This window comes from Myodes glareolus, chromosome 27, assembly GCF_982192425.1.
Source record: "Myodes glareolus chromosome 27, mMyoGla1.1, whole genome shotgun sequence".
NCBI classification, from domain to species: domain Eukaryota; kingdom Metazoa; phylum Chordata; class Mammalia; order Rodentia; family Cricetidae; genus Myodes; species Myodes glareolus.
Window position 1 is genome coordinate 17403591 of NC_142052.1, and position 16988 is coordinate 17420578.

The following is a 16988-nucleotide window of genomic DNA, read 5'->3' on the forward strand; positions in this document are numbered from 1 at the left end:
GCCTTGAATTCAGCCAGCTATTTGGGATCTCTGAAAGGTGATCTCAATGGGCCAAAATGCAGTGAAACTGAACAGCACAGAAACAACCAAAGATGGTTCCACAGAATCACAAAGTGGGACATAATTCGGAAAAAGAAAAGCAGAGACTCAAGAACACACTTGAGGAAAAACTAGGGTGGGGCTTTAAGATGCTAATATATTTCTAGATTATGTACCAATCCTTTGCAATTAGCAACACTCTGACAAGAGTCCCCTTCTTGGCTCTTATCTATTTCAGCATGACAAGGAAGCAAAAGTTGGGTGCTGGAGGACAAGTTCTGGAAACCATGGATTACAGAAGCAACATCTATTGAATTCACATGGGCAAGGTGGTCACTGCATCCTTCATGGGGAGAGGGGATGACTAGCCAGTTTTCCTCACTACTATGTTCCACTCAGCAACCAGCAGGAAATGACTCTCTGAGACATAAAGGAAGCAGCAGTCATTGTATCTGCCTTCCCTAAATTACAAGCCCAGATTTTTTTGTGATTTTTCAAAAGATTTTTTTGGTAAAGGTGGTGCCTTGGTTTTAGTTTCTTGATCCTACCTTTACCAAGACATTATACCACAATAAACAGAAATATCATCACCAGCACAGAATGTTGTTCCCAGGTGGGAGAATTCTGATGGTTTAAGAGATCAGAACTTTGCTGTATAACTAAAAGAGATCCACAAGAGCCCGTAATAAAAGATAACAAATGTTTGTTGGGGATCACTCTCAATAGAAAGATACTGCATTTCTCTGCTCTGTGGGTGCTGGGGTAGCACACCGAACTGCAACCACCAAACAAGCAAAAGAAGAAAGAACTGTGCTGCGAACACACTTCCTGTCTGTGCGTACACTACCTCAGACCATCCCCTAATGGACTGGTACACAAAAGGTTATTGACTGAATGAATTCCCACAACACCTCCCCTTTTTGTCTAAATAAGAGGATTCTAAACCTAAAAAAAAAAAAGACTATAAACAATAAGAACAAATAACAAGTATTGTCCAAGAAAAAGGAGAAGCAAAAACATATACAAGAATAGAACTACAACCAACATGAACAACATCAAGCAAAAAACACAAGCTAAATGTCCAAACCAAGGTAATTAGCAATTAGCAGAGATTATCTCGATAGCTATCCTATCCTGAAGAGTCTTAGAGTTAAATGTCTTAGCTAAGTTATGAGAGGAAAGTAGCTGTGACTATCTAGTCTTCAGTCCCAACAAAATCATATTACCTGAGTAAGCAGGAAGTGAAAACAAGCAACTTCCAAAATATTCAAGAAATGACACCCAAAATCTCATTTGCAATGTTGGGGCAACCAACTTTGGCTAAGGCTTAGAATGTTTGACAGATCATTTTCAGAGGCAGGAAAATTCAAAACTGTCCTACCCTGTCTTGGCAAGGTTCTTCAGTTGTTTTTCTTGTATCCCACTTGTCCAGTTTGGACAGCGTGCATATTGTCAGTAGTCAAGGCAAGGACAGTACTTTGCCCAAAGGCCAGTTTTGCCAAGAAGAAAACAAGCTCCAAGTGAAGTGTCTTCGGTGTCCAACATGTTGTGTAATTAAAAGAGATCCACAAGAGCCCAAAATAAAAAGATAACAAATGTTTATTGGGGAATCACTCACAATAGAAAGCCACTGTGTTCCTCTGCTCTGCTGCCACTTTGGCTGCGAACCCAACTCCAACTATAAACCATGCAAAAGGAAAAAGAGAAACGAGCACAATTCCTGTCTGGTGCTTATAGTGCCTCAGACAACACCCTAATGGACTGATATCCAAAAGGCCAAAAGTCTATTGGCTGAATGAATTCCCACAACACCACTTTGTACCTTCCTTAGAAGAAAACAAGAAAAGGAAAAGCCCCTATCTACACTGTAACAACTGCTGAGATGAAACGCTCACCTATAGATCTTTCCAGAAAGTTACTTCTTTGTCAGAAGCCGGTGGGGGGAATCTAAGATACCCTGTCAGCCCTTTGCTGCCATGGCAAGGAGCACATCCCTGGCAGCACCTCAGCAGGCTCAGACAGCAGAACACTCCAGGTTTTCTTCAAAGAACTCAGATTCTTTGAAGCAAGCACTATGACAAAAAAGTAATTATGGAGATATTAAAACAGAAGATAGCATTTTCTAGCTCAATTCATTGGCTTCTAGTTCCAGAATACACTTAGTCAAAGTAACATGAACCTGCTCTCCCCATACAATCACAGAGAAATGTTAGATTTTTTAAATGAATTTTTTAAATTAATTAATTAATTTATTTATTTAAAATTTCCACTTCCCCCCATCCTCCCATTTCCCTCCCACTTCCCCCACTCCCCCTCTCCCTCGCTCTCCAGTCCTAAGAGAAGTCAGGGTGCCCTGCCTTGTGGGAAGTCCAAGCCCCCCTCCTCCATTCTAGGAAAGTGTGCATCCAAATAGACTAGGCTCCCAAAAAGCCAGTACATGCAGTAGAATCAAAATCCAGTGTCATTATCATTGGCTTCTCAGTCCACCCTCATTGTCAGCCACATTCAGAGAGACCAGTTTGATCACATGCTTGTTCAGACCCGGTCCTGCTGGCCTTGGTGAGCTCCCACTAGATCAGTTCCACAGTCTCCGTGTGAGGACACACCCCTTGCAGTCCTTCCTTCCTTTATTATATTCTCCCTCCTTCTGCTCTTCACCTGTGCCTTGAGAGCTCAGTCCAGTGCTCCCATGTGGGTCTCTGTCTCTATCTCCATCCCTTGCCAGATGAAGGTTCTGTGGTGATATGCTGGATATAAAGAACTCAAGAAACTGGACATTAAAACTCTAATAAATCCACTTAAAAAATGAGGTAGTGATCTGAACAGAGAATTCTCAACAGAAGAACTTCGAATGGCCAAAAGACACTTAAGGTCATGCTCAACCTCCTTAGCGATCAGGGAAATGCAAATCAAAACAACGTTGAGATACCATCTTACACCTGTCAGAATGGCTAAAATCAAAAACACCAATGACAGCCTATGTTAGAGAGGTTGTGGAGTAAGAGGAACACTCATTCATTGTTGGTGGGAATGTAAACTTGTACAATCATTTTGAAAATCAGTGTGACAGTTTCTCAGGAAACTGGGAGTCAACCTACCTCAGGATCCAGCAATACCACTCTTGGGACTATACCCAAGAGATGCCCTATCATACTACAAAAGCATTTGCTCAGCTATGTTCATAGCAGCACTATTTGTAATACCCAGAACCTGGAAACAACCTGGATGCCCCTCAATAGAAGAATGGATAAAGAAGGTGTGGCACATATACACTTTAGAGTTCTATTCAGGGTAAAAAACAATGACATCTTGAATTTTGCATGCAAATGGATGGAAATAGAAAACACTTTCCTGAGTGAGATAACCCAGACCCAAAAAGAGGAATATGGTATGTACTCACTCATAAGTGGATTCTAGCCATAAACAAAGGACATTGAGCCTATAGTTCGTGATCCTAAAGAAGCTAAAGAAGAAGGTGAACCCAAAGAAACAAATATAGTTATCCTCCTGGATATTGGAAGTAGACAAGATCACCAGGCAAAAGTTGGGAGCAGGGGAGTTGGGGTGGGTTGGGGAAAAGGGAGATGGGGAGAGAGAAGGGAGAAGAGGGTATTGGGGAGAGCTTGTGGGAATGGGATAATTGAGATGGCGGAAGAGTTGATATGGGAACAGGGAAGAAGATATCTTAACTAAAGGAGCCATTTTAGGGTTGGCTAGAGGCTTGGCTCTAGAGGGGCTCCCAGGTGTCCAAGGGGATTTCCCCAACTAGGTCCATGGGCAGCAGGGGAGAGGGTGCCTGAACTGGCCTTCTCCCATAGACACACTGATGAATATCTAGAAATGTTAGATTTTAAGAAAACAATAAAATACAAGTATATAAACACAGTTAATTAAAAAGGAAAAGGAGCCCTGTGCCTATAATAAGCCAACCTACTGCCCTCTTGGGCTTGGAAAGCATCTTGTAGTAAATGCAAACAGGGTTCATTTCTATTTATGGTTAAATTTCTGTTTCTCAAAAATTGGACTGTGCCCACCTGTAAACGTAACTACAAATAGTTCTGCACTGCCTGTTCCAGGAAATGGCAATCATGTCTTTGTTTCATGAGGTTTCTATGACCACCTTGCTGTGCTTGTGTTATGACCACCTTGCTGTGCTTGTATCATGATTCACTGACCGCTACTTATTGGCCTGCCAAATCCCCATTTGGAAACCCGCACTCTTTATCTTCCCCATGTCCAGGGATACTCTTTGAAGCCCACATTAGGGGAAATGACTGCCGGACTAGGTATATTGTGCTGTGCACAATAAAATAATTTGCTCCAATTTAGACATTTGTGTAAAAAGGAACGGTGGGCCTCTTCCCGCCACCCGCCTCCTGGCTAGCTTTACCCGAAATAATTACACAGAAATTGTATTCATTTAAACACTGCCTGGCTCATTATTTCTAGAGAGTTATTTACTGGCTAACTCTCACATCTTGATTAACCCATTGTTCTGATCTATGTTAGCCATGAGGCTCAGTACCTTTTTCAGTGGTGCAGCTCACATCATGCTGCTTCAGTGATCTGGACAGGAGTGGGAGGAATCAACTTCCTCCTCCCCAGAATTCTCCTGCTCTCCTTGCATCATTTCCACTTTCTGTCTGTTTTTCCTGCCTATACCTCCTGCCTGGCCCATCAGCATTTATTTAAAACATGATTGACAGAATACAGACAATTTTCCCACACCACATTTGAGTTGGTGATCTTTTACTCCTGTGTGTTGGACTTAACACTCAACTCCTCTTTCTCTGTCAGAGCTTACAGTCCACCCACCAGCGACCATTTTCCTGTACCCTCCTACCACTCTCACAGCTACTGTGTTTGTTTGCAGCTTCCATCTTGCTTCCCCAGTAATCTCCCAACAAATTCTGACACCTAATCTTCTGATACAACCTATAATCAAAGGGGTCCTTTAAAATATAAGTCAGACATGACAATACCCTCTTCCAAGTGTGTGTTAAAAGTCCAAGTCCTTACAATGGCGTCCAAACTCTTCTTTTGCCTTTTTGATCTAATATAGAAAACTCTATAAAATAATTGTATTTAAAATAAGTCTATTAAAGATGGAGTAGAAATGTAACTTTAAGTGTAATTAAAAATATATGGAAAATTTGAAAAGGAAAATTTACCATTTAAATTGAAGCCAAAAATAATAGGAACATAGCAGATACTATTTAAAAGAATTGCATTAATAAGATCTATGAAGTCATTTGTAGCAAGAATTTCATATATTTATACCTAAATAAATATGTATTGGTAAGTGCAAGCATCATAAAATTCTTAGACTAAAACGTGGTTGTAAACATTCATGACCCTGAATTTGGTGATAGAGCCTCATGTGTGACATCAAACTGCAAGAAAAAAAAAATAAACACATACACTCATACACCGATAGAGACACACATATACAACCACATACAACATATTTCATCACAGTTAAAAGTTTTGTGCATCAAAAGACTCAGAATGGGAAAGCTACTTGCAAACCATATACTCAATATTATTCTAGTACTCAGATCTCATAAATTCAAGCAAATGAATTAAAATTTGGCAAAATACTTGACCAGACATTTCTCCATAATACTTATGAGTATACAAAAAGATACTTAATGCAATGAGATTTTAGGCAAATGCAAATCAAAACCAAATTAAGGTGTTAATGCTATACTCACTAAGATGGTTATTGTCAAAATACAAAAATATAGTTGTTGAGAATACATGATGGCAGAGAATTCAGAAGAAAAGAGCAGACTGGAGTTGACACAGGTACATAGACTCACAACACATATCTGAGACTGCAGACATGGGGAATGAGCCAGTCCTGACTCAGGGTACAACATCCAGGTAAATGAACTTACAAACCAGGATGTTGATGACCTGGACCAACACTCCTTGATGCTCATATTGTTGATAGTAGTTGACTCTCAGGGGAAGACTAAGAATACTGCTTGTAGTCCTGAATACCAGTCCCACAGACAAATGACCTTTCAACCCTATTACAGCTTTATCCTATCCTGAACATTATGAACAGCTCTGTGGAATACAGAACAAGGATTTAACAAGAAAACAAAAAACTAAGAAACTCTAACTTTTAAAGTGCAACAAACAGTGCAGAAATGCAAACACCTCAAAAAAATGACGTGTCTCCTCCAAAAATTACCAAATCCATTGCAATTCCCTCCAATAAGAGCCACTTGTAAACGTCCAAAGAATAAAAAAAAAATCACCAAAATGTTCACATAACTCAAAAAGGACATGAATGTACTCCAAAAGAACAAAAACCAAACAGCTGAATGACATAAGGAAGACAACTTAAGAACGAAAATAGAATTCAATAAATAGAATTGCTGGAGAAAACTCAATAAGCCAAATAAAAAGCTTAGCTGAGAACCTCTTCTCCTCTTAGCATCCTATGAAACTTTCTCTAGCATAGACCACACATTAAGACACACAGCAAATATTAACAAACATAGGAAAATAGAAACCATTTCTTATATTCTGTCTGATCACAGTGGAATAAGACTATAAATCAATAGCAAGGTAAGTTACAGAAAATGTATAAACTTATGAAAATTAAGCAGCATACATTGCATGATGAATGGGTCATTTAAAAAATCAAAAATGAAATAAAACTTGTACTAGAATTGAATGAAAATAAAAACACTCATTCCAAAGCCTATGGAATACAATGAATGCAATCCTAAGAAGGTATTTATAGCACTAAGTGTCTATGATAAGAGAAAGAGAGAGAGAGAGAGAGAGAGAGAGAGAGAGAGAGAGAGAGAGATCTAATAACCTAATAATATACCTTAAATCATCTGAAAAGCAAGAATAAACCAAACCCCAAATTAGTATATGGAGAGATGTAACAAAGATTGGGACGGAAATTAATGAAACAGAACCAAACACAACAAACAATAGAAAGAAAAATGCTGCTATGTACATATTGAGCAAGTGTCCTTGTGGTATGGTTGAGCACCCTCTGGTTATATGTGGAAGAGTGGTATCACTGGGTCTTGAGGTAGATTGATTCCCAGTTTTCTGAGAAACTGCCGTACTGATGTCCAACGTGACTGTACAAGTTTGCACTCCTACCAGCAGTGGAAGAGTGTTCCTCTTATTCCATATCCTCTCTAACATGGGCTGTCATCAGTGTTTTTGATCTTGGTCATTCTGACAAGTGTAAGATGGTATCTCAGAGTCAGTTTGATTTGCATTTCCCTGAAAGCTAAGAATGTTGAACACTTCTTGAAGTGTATCTTAGCCATTAATTCTTCTGTTGATAATTCTCTGTTTAAATCTGTACCTTGTTTTTAATGAGATTATTTTTTATTTTGATACCTAGATTCTTGAATTCTTTATATATTTTTGATATCAGTCCTCTGTCAGATGTAGGGTTGGTAAAGATCTTTTCCCATTCTGTAGGCTGCCATTTTGAAATCAGAGAAACAACACCAATAGCCACAAATAATATAAAATATTTTGGGGTAAATCTAACTAACAAGTGAAGGACCTGGATGACAAGAATTTTAAGTCTTTGAAGAAAAAAACTTGGAAATAGGTCAGAAAATGTAAAGATCTCCCATGCTTATGGATCAATAGGATTAACATAGTAAAAATAGCAATCCTACCACACCAGTAGTACAGACACTGAGATCAACAACTAATAAATTTCCTGAAACTGAAAAACTTCTGTAAGGCAAGGGACAGTGTCAATAAGAAAGATTAATCTTAACAGATATATGTGGCAGATGCCTTTTGTAACTTTTGGTCTTTTATTGAAAAAATACTACTTAATAATTGTTCTTTAAATGGATAGATAAATTATTCATTTGTTCAATAATGATTCTATGTCAGGTATTAAGAAAGCAACAGCAAATAAGGTTATCCCACTATAAAATTCAGTCTTTTGAATGAGATGAGCATGTAAACGAATAAATGTCTTACTGTGAAATGACAAATTAACAAAGATACACTAAAGATGGTAGTTAATATGCAAAGGAAGATTAACCAATTCTACCTAAGGTTGGAGGAGTCCTGAAGACCTTCTGTATGGAAATTACAGGTTGCTGCTCTCCCAATAGAAGAAATTTAATTTCAGCCATTGCTTCACATCTTAGAACGTTGGCAGTTATAGTTATCTTTACTGGGATCAGAAAACTGAGCTGTGGTGTTTGCAGTCAGGATCAGCCTCTGTGATTTTAAATCTCTGTGCCTCAAAGGGACTTGCACAGATAAACCTTCACAGAAGACTGTGACTCTTATTCACCGCTGCAGCGAAAGGATTTAATGTGAAACAAGTTACTAGTGGCTGAACGAGGTCAGGAAAAGTCAGATTCAGGTTGATCCTTATGTTTTGTCACTTATCCCAGATGTGCAAAGCAAGGTCAATTGCTCTGACCTTTGAGGATCTCAGCCATGTTGATGACTATGTCAGGAAGCCACTTCCCCAGGCTGTGTGGGCCATTACTTTCTAAAAGTTCAGTCTATATAAAACTCTCAAATGAAGGTTTCTTTCTATCAGAGTCATTTAAAGAATTTTTTCAACTATGAGTTCAATATTTTCTGAACATATTTACATGGATTAGCAGGGCCTATTGGTCGCTCCTGTTGAAGAGTCATACCTCTGCCTACTAACAGATCAATCAATAGTCTATTGTGTAAATTCTCGCCCATGTTTTGGGCTCTTGGGTGAGTATTCCACATAAGTTCTTAAGATCAGTTTTACTAACTGCCATTGTGAAAAATAGTCCATATTCTTGGATTGTCCTTGACATTGCCTCTAAAAGCAAGTGCCACATGTGGGTTATGGTGCCAACTGGTTTATTTTCTAGACCAGTATACTTGCTTGTGTGTATACAGAGGTTTTACATTTATTTACTACCTAGAGGAATAAATAACATATATTTGCAAAATCAATATAAGCTTGGGGACTTGAGAGACAAACAGATTATTTAATGCCTTGACAAGGCAAACGGATCTTTATAATACTGAAATGATCAAAATTTAAAATTCAAGAGCTACACACCAACATGAATTCTACATGGTCTACTCCAGGATCAAGTTAAAACATTTGAGGTTCTTTCAAAGACTTCTCACTACCTTTGTTGCTTCTGAAAAAATAAGCATGAGACACAGACTTAAAAATCACAATTTCATTGTTTATTTTAAAAAAAATACTTCATGTTAACATTTTTGCTAAATTTCTGAAATTACAAATATTGCCAGATGTCATTAGAAGTCCACACTCTAACAACAACAGTGGTAATAAGAACCCTAGGAAAACAGATCCACTGTGAATTCATACTTGACTATATAGAGTTAAAATGATGCCAGCAGCAGTGGGGCTTCGTTTGATCCGGGAGCACCCATAGGAAATTACTGTGCCCAAATTTCAGACATTCCACATATTCCTTCCTTAGATTTATTTTTATGGCTCTGGTGGGCATTTATTCCCACCCACATTGAAACTACTCCAAAACTAAAATTCTTCTGGCCGTGCCTGGGGGGGCTCCATCACCCATCTGTTCAAGTGTTGGAATAAACTGAAATTTATTTTCAGGGAAAATTTTGGCTTACTTCTCAGAACTTGCTCAGCTCAGCCCTCTGTAGAGTTGAAAGGGCCTCCTACTCAAACATATGCATATTCCCAATTCTAATGGGAAAACATTCTATCTGAAAGACAAAGTACAAATATCAAACTGGGGGGAATGTGTGCAAAGACCACAGACCCGTACATACATGAATATGTACACACACGCACAGCACACAAAGACCATGAGATATTCACATGTCTGGGCTATGTATTTGGCTCTTCTACTAAACAATGCAAACGTGTCCTACTAACAACCTGCATAGAGTAAGGGTAAAGGAATACCCTTGTGGAGCATGCAGTATATTTATTTGTTGGGAGTATTGTTCATTTTATTAACCAGTCCTTTCTCAGGCCCCACTTGAAAGTGTCTTAGAATAAATTTTCTCAGAACTCAGACCTAGGATTTCTGTATATTCTAAATTTAAAAAGAATTGGTTATTATGTCTTACGTATATTGTATTGTGGACTTTTTTTGGTGTTGGCTGCCAGAAAAAGAGGTGTTGGAAAGTATTATTTTAGGTGTGTGACTTTTGTTTGTGCTGCTTTAACTCTGTGAAGCTGTGGTTCTTTGCCTGTCTAAAATACCTGATAGTCTAATAAAGAGCTGAATGACCAATAGCAAGGGCAGGCCGGGCTGGCAGGCAGAGAGAATAAACAGAAGGAGAAACGAAGAAGAGGAGGAGCAACCAGAGAACAAGGAGAGGGGGACACTAGGGATTGGCCACCCAGCTACACAACACGCCACAGAGAAAGAAGAAAAGTATACAAAAATAGAGAAAGATAAAAGCCCGGAAGCAAAAGGTGTCAGGATAATTTAAGAAAATCTGGCAAGAAAGAAGCCAAGCTAAGGATGGTCATTCCTAACTAAGAATAAGCCTCTGTGAGTGATTTGTTTGGGCATTGGGTAGTGAGCCCCTCAAAACGATAAGAGTAAGGAGTAAAATTGCACAATAGAGAGAACCTGTATTATGGTCTCCATACAACATTTGAGAAACATTAATGAACATTTATTTTCAGATTTCACCCCTAATTGATTTATTATTCTGATCTTTACTGTCACTTTCATGATAATTCCCTGACTCATAAGAGCCTTACTGGACTGTGATCACTTCTAAGGAGGGTTCTGTGGAAAAACATAAGGTCCAACATTTTAAAAAATAATTATAGTGCTCGCTTCGGCAGCACATATACTAAAATTGGAACGATACAGAGAAGATTAGCATGGCCCCTGCGCAAGGATGACACGCAAATTCCTGAAGCGTTCCATATTTTTATACTGATGAATATTTTGCTTATCACCATAGATCCTTCATCTAACAATAGATGGAGATAGAGATGGGGTCCCACGTTGGAACACTGGACTTAACTCCCTAGGTCCAACCGAGAAGCAGCAGGAAGAAGAACGTGAGCAGGGAGGGCAAGATCAGAGGGAACCTTCATCCGGCGTTGGATGGCGATGCAGACGGAGACCCACATTGGAGCACCGGACTGAGCCCCCCAAGGCCCAAAGGAGGAGCAGAAGGAGGAAGAACATGAAAAAGCAAATCAGAACGGCAAGGGGAGCGATCACCCACTGATACAAGGCGACTGATCTAATGAGAGTTCACCAAGGCCAGTTGACGGGGACTGAAGGAGCGCTTGATCCAACCAGATTCTCTGGTGGAGGCTGGATTCTCTGAATGTGGCTGGCCCGAAGTCTTTCTAAAAAGCCATTGATAATGACTCTGGGACTTGTTTCCTCTGCATATTCTGGATTTTTGGGGATCCAGTCTGATTAGATACTCACCTTCCTGGTCCTGGAGGGAGCGGGGAGGAACTTGAACTACCCACAGGGCAGGAAACCCGGACTGCTCTTAGGGATGGAGAGGGAAGAGGAGAGGGAGTGGGGGTAGTGGGAGGGTGTTGGGAGGAGGGGCGAAAATGGAAACTTTTATATTTTAATAAACTTTGGAAAAAAATAATTATATTTGAATTGTGTGTGTGTAAACATATGTGCATGTGTGCACAAGTGGAAGGCAGAGAAAAACTTGGAGTCAATTCTCTCCTACCAAATGGGTTCTAAGGATTGAACTTGGACCATCATTGAAGTTGGTGGAAAGCACCTTTACCTACTGAGCCATCTCACAATTTTTTAAACTGAGGTTTGTTGTAGGAAGCTAAGTCCTATCAGGCCAAGAGGTACCAACTTAGTGTCTGCCTAGCGCTGGCTGAGGTCCTAATCGTCCCTACTCAGTGAGGGAGGGGCAGCCATGCAATGTCAACAGATTGGACCACATACATACTGGAAGGCTATGTAAGGTTTGCCCCTGCTAAATAAACGAATCTGCTGTATTCCTTTCACCTGACTCCTGGCATCCATGTCGTTGATGTTGTGCCTTCTCATCCTCTCCCCCAGGGAAGACGTTCGAGCTGAATGTTGTAAATGGGAAATATTTGTCAACTGTAAAATATTTATAAAACATCAATGCCAAAAAAATATTTAGAGGGGACTGGGGAGTTGGCTCAGAGATTAAGAGCGCTGGCTGTACTTCCAAATGTCCCGAGTTCATTTCCCAGCAACTACATGGTGGCTCACAACCATCTGTAATGAGATCTAGTGCCCTCCTCCGGCCTGCAGACATACATGCAGGCAGAACACTGTATAAATAAATAAATAAATAAATAAATAAATAAATAAATAAATAAATCTTTTAAAAAATATTTAGAATCAGACCTTAATAAATGCCCAAATGATCCTAAGTTGTATTGCACACACAACTTCACTACAGTCCTGGCACTTAGCACGTATGAGAGCACTTTGCCTCATATTGCCATTATGTAATGCTAGCAGACACTGAGCTCAGATTGAGACCATAGTTTGTTATGAACTGCAGCTGTTCTACTATACACAGACATTTTTTCTTGTTTAAATATTTATGTTTATTAGTTTTAATTATGTGTATGTGTGTAAGTAGGCGGGTATGTGTACATGAGTGCAGGTACCTGCAGAGGCTAGAGGTGTCATATTCCTAGAACTGGAGCTACAGGTGGTTGACACAATGCTGACAACCAAACTCAGGTCCTCTAGGATTTCAGTATACACTCCTAATCTCTGAGTCATCTCTCCAGACCAATACAATGTGCTTTACTCTTATGGAAATATAATTATTTTAATGTAAAAAATAAAGATGTACTTTCTTGCCATTACTGTTCATCAGGAAAATATCAAATTAGTGTACTTTTGAAATGAATTGTGATAGGATATTTGATTTTCTTTTAATTGCTGCTTTAGGATCAGCAGGGTGGCTCAGGGGTAGGATTACTTGCTGCCAAACCTAATGATCTAGATTTGCTATGTGGAATCAATAGGGTAGAAATGGACGATGACTCCAGCAAGCTGTCACACCATAGAAAGAACATGTTCCGGTGCACATATGTACACACATGCATGCACATGCATACACACACACATGAGTAAATAAATATATTTTTTAAATGTTCAAAGGAGGTTTCTATCTGACTTGATGATTTGAGTTTCATAAAAACTCATTAAGTAGATTTGGCTTGGGATTAACACAGAATTTCAGCAACTCCTAAAATAGCCCTAGCCACACCTCTGACATTTTGTATTGCATATTTATGCAGAGCAGTATTCTCGATGTTGAAATGATAAAATATGCATATTAATCAACTTCAGTCTACTCTGAAAAATACTGAAGATGTTCTATGTCGTATGTCAGACACTCTGCCAAGATTTTCTTTATGTAAAAATAATGAAGCACATCCACCTCATCAGAGGCAAGTTCACATTCTTCTCTCCTGAATGGTAAAATCATAAGTGTGTGTGTCTGTGTGTGTGTGTGTGCATATGTAAGTGTGCATGCATTCATGTATGTATGTGTATGCTTATATATACACCAATTTTTAAAATAAATCTTTTTATGATTATTATGAGTAAATGTTTGATTTGTATACCTATTGTATATACTTATCAAACCCAAAATCATGTAAAATGTCTCAATGTAAATGGTTCCTATGTGGAAAAAGTTCAAGCAACCCGAGGCTAGGTTGGCACAAACACACACATCAGACAAAAGAGAGGAAGACAGAAACCTGCAAACTGCTGAGCTACATCCCCTCCTCTGTAAAATGAGATGAGTGGGCACCATAACCTAAACCCCCCACTTTTCTTTTCTGTAGATAGTGTCATACTATATAGTCTAAACTAGCCTTCAGCTAGGGATTCACCTGACTCAGCTTCTCAAGTAGTAGGATTGCCGTTGTCTGCCACCACCTGGATGCCTCTACTTCTAATTTAGACAGTTCTAATGTTTTACTTCTCATGTATATTAGCCTTTGATTTCTCTTAGAGACATACCTTCTTTTTAATTTACATGTTTGTCCCAATTTTTATTTGAACAAAATAATTAAATCTTTGACTTCTTATCCAGTCATCATATTAATATTGTCCTGAAACTGTCCCCATTGTCTTCATGTCGTTATTTAAGACCTACATTCTACGTATAAAATGAAACATGAGATAACTGTCCTGAACTTAGCTTGTGCTCTAGCGCTGTGACATCTAGTTCCTTCCATTTTCCTGAAAATGACATGATTTCAGTCCTTGCGGTTGAGTAAAACTCCATTGTATATGTTACCAAGTCTTTATACACTGATCTGATGGTGGACATCTAAGCTAATTGCACACATTGCCTATGGTAACTAGTGCAGTGATAAGCATGGATATGCAGGTATCTCTATGTATGCTGATCTTCAGGCAAATACCCAGGGGCTAGGTCACATAATAGTCATAGTTTTGTTTTGTTTTGAGACACTTATTTCCAGAATGTCTCCACTAATATATGTTCCCATGAGCAACGTCCCCCACATTCTTACCAGCATTTGTCACTGATGATAGACATTCTGACTGGGATTAAATGGAATCTCAAGTGTATTTTGATTGGCATTTTCTTGATAGTTAAAGATAACAAATATTTTTCCATGTGTTTATTTGAGCTTCATCTTTGAAAACTGCCCAATTTATCAATCATTTATTTGTTAGATTTGTTAGATTGTTTGGACAATATTCTAATACTTTATATATTCTGAGTATTAATCTTCTATCAGTTGTGTGATTGGTCAGCAGTTTTTCACATTCTTTATGTAGACTTTGTCTTCCCTATGGTGAACGTTGTCATGTCACATAGAAGCTTTATAATCTGATGTAATTCTATTTAATTCCAGCACTTTCTTGCTTAGCTATTTCTTAACCCCCTTGAATCCAATTCTATTCCTTTTTTCTTATCATCTGAGAAGTAGCTGTCATTCTATCTATACTCCTTAGAACTTCACTGAACAACCTGCTCTTCAGAACAGGTCTATCTAGTTTTCCTTATAACACTCATTACAAGCAGCAAGAGTTGTTTTTACAAAGCTCTAAAACAGCACTTTGAATCAGTTCCTTTCTGACAAGCTGCTACGGTCAAGCCATCTTCCCTCATGGTCCTTCTTCACTTCACACCTCTGCTTAACTTGATATTCACTTGAAGAAATCCACTTCTGACGAGTAGCCTTCCAAATCAGTCATGAAATGTAAATGTTAGTGTTTACATCACCAGAAAGAAAAAATATCTCTTTACCTCTTATTAAATGAACTGTCAGTATTTCAAAAGTAGCATATCAATTCAGGTGAAAGAACCAAGGACAAAATGAAAAATTCCACACACTATGCAGTATTTGAGATACAAGACAGATGCTTGTTATAAACACAAACTAGAATTCAAACCACCTATGTAAGCACTCCAGCTCTGCCACACACTGGCCTCGGGCACCAGTCAAAATACCTCAAATATCTGTGCCTCTTTTTACTCATCTGATGGGATAACATGACAGAAGGATTAAACGAGTTAGGCCTAGTTAAGTAACCTAGCATCTAGAAGCAGTTAGTCTGTTATTAATGCAATAATAAGCAAAGCCAGAAATTTAATGAATTAAAAATATTCACAATGCATTGATCTATAATAGCTTATATTATGAATACAATTGCAATAAGCTTCTTTATAAGCACTGTTTCTTTTTCTTTTAGACAACAGCAAGTATAGATCTATATAGAATATAAGGTTATGTTGAAGCTACTCCAACTACATTCCAATGTTGCCCAACTAAAAGTAAAAGTACCACAAGCCACCAGTAACTTAGAGTATTCATGGAAATATATGCATAACAGTTATCTTACAATTCCAGCATCTTCATGTAAAATATTTGCATTGCCAGTTAAATTAAATATAAAATAAAGGGATGAGATCATATGAGCTTGCTAAGCTATTTTGATGGTTTGTCTCTGGTATATCTCAGAGTAGGTGTAATTTCCCAGCTTCTACCCCTCTAATGAAGATATTCTGGTGGCAGTATATGGATTAATATGGTTAAAGCAGTCTTTGGGAAAGTTAGTATTCAATTTCTTAACCAAATGGATAAATGACATTTGTTTTGTTTCAAAAACTTGTCAGATCATAATATGAGTGAGACATGTGACGCTTCTACAAGCTGCATGCACTCCATGACCGATGTCATAATAGTAGACAAAAACAATGTAATTAGAAAAGTGCTCACCTGATACATTTAGTAAAAATAACTCCAGCACTTTGGCTATTTCTTCTTCAAATCTGCTCAACTTGCCTTCCCTTAAAAATAACGAAGTAGCTATTTATGTTCAGCAAAAGCGGTTCCTCACTTTATTTTAGACTAAAGCTACAGTGTTGGCTCTGTGTGCCAACTTTTAGAAACAATTCTAAAATTCACATCATGAGATGTGAATTGAGTGCCCACAGAGCATTGCTGAAATCTCCTGAGGGAAGTTAATTCCCACCCACGCCTGATGGAGAATGGATCCCTCCCTCCCTCCCTCCCTCCCCGGTAGCAGGCCTACCAGAATACACTTGTTTCTGGACGAGCTTCAGCCTCCTCAATTGATTTAGAATCTAATTTCTTAGTGACATCACTTTTTCTTCTTGTTTCCGATCATTAAATCACTTCAAGCCATTATGTCATCTACGCTTTTAACTCTTTCTTCTGGAAGCTGGATGGACTAATTGCACATAAAACAAGCAGCAAACCCTTGCCCAGTGGACGCTGTGTTTGGTGATATCCCCCAGCTCCCCAGCATCTTCCTATTGTGCAGCCTATTTCCTCTAAGACACTTTCAAAAACTCTGGGTTTGAGAGTAGAGATATGACGTCATTTTATTTTATGTGATACTTTCAACTTAGTATATATTCTGCCTGTTATATAGATTTATTTCTTTAATATCCCAACAGGATCTAAAACGAGGTCA

At 38.6% G+C, this 16988-nt stretch overlaps 1 non-coding gene across 1 annotated transcript; it reads left to right on the plus strand.

Annotated features, from left to right (window-relative positions):
- The first annotated feature begins 10842 nt into the window (after positions 1-10842).
- On the plus strand, positions 10843-10949 carry LOC148117603 (U6 spliceosomal RNA). Its single transcript, XR_015736887.1, has one exon. It is a non-coding gene; the product is annotated as a U6 spliceosomal RNA (small nuclear RNA).
- Positions 10950-16988: the final 6039 nt, after the last annotated feature.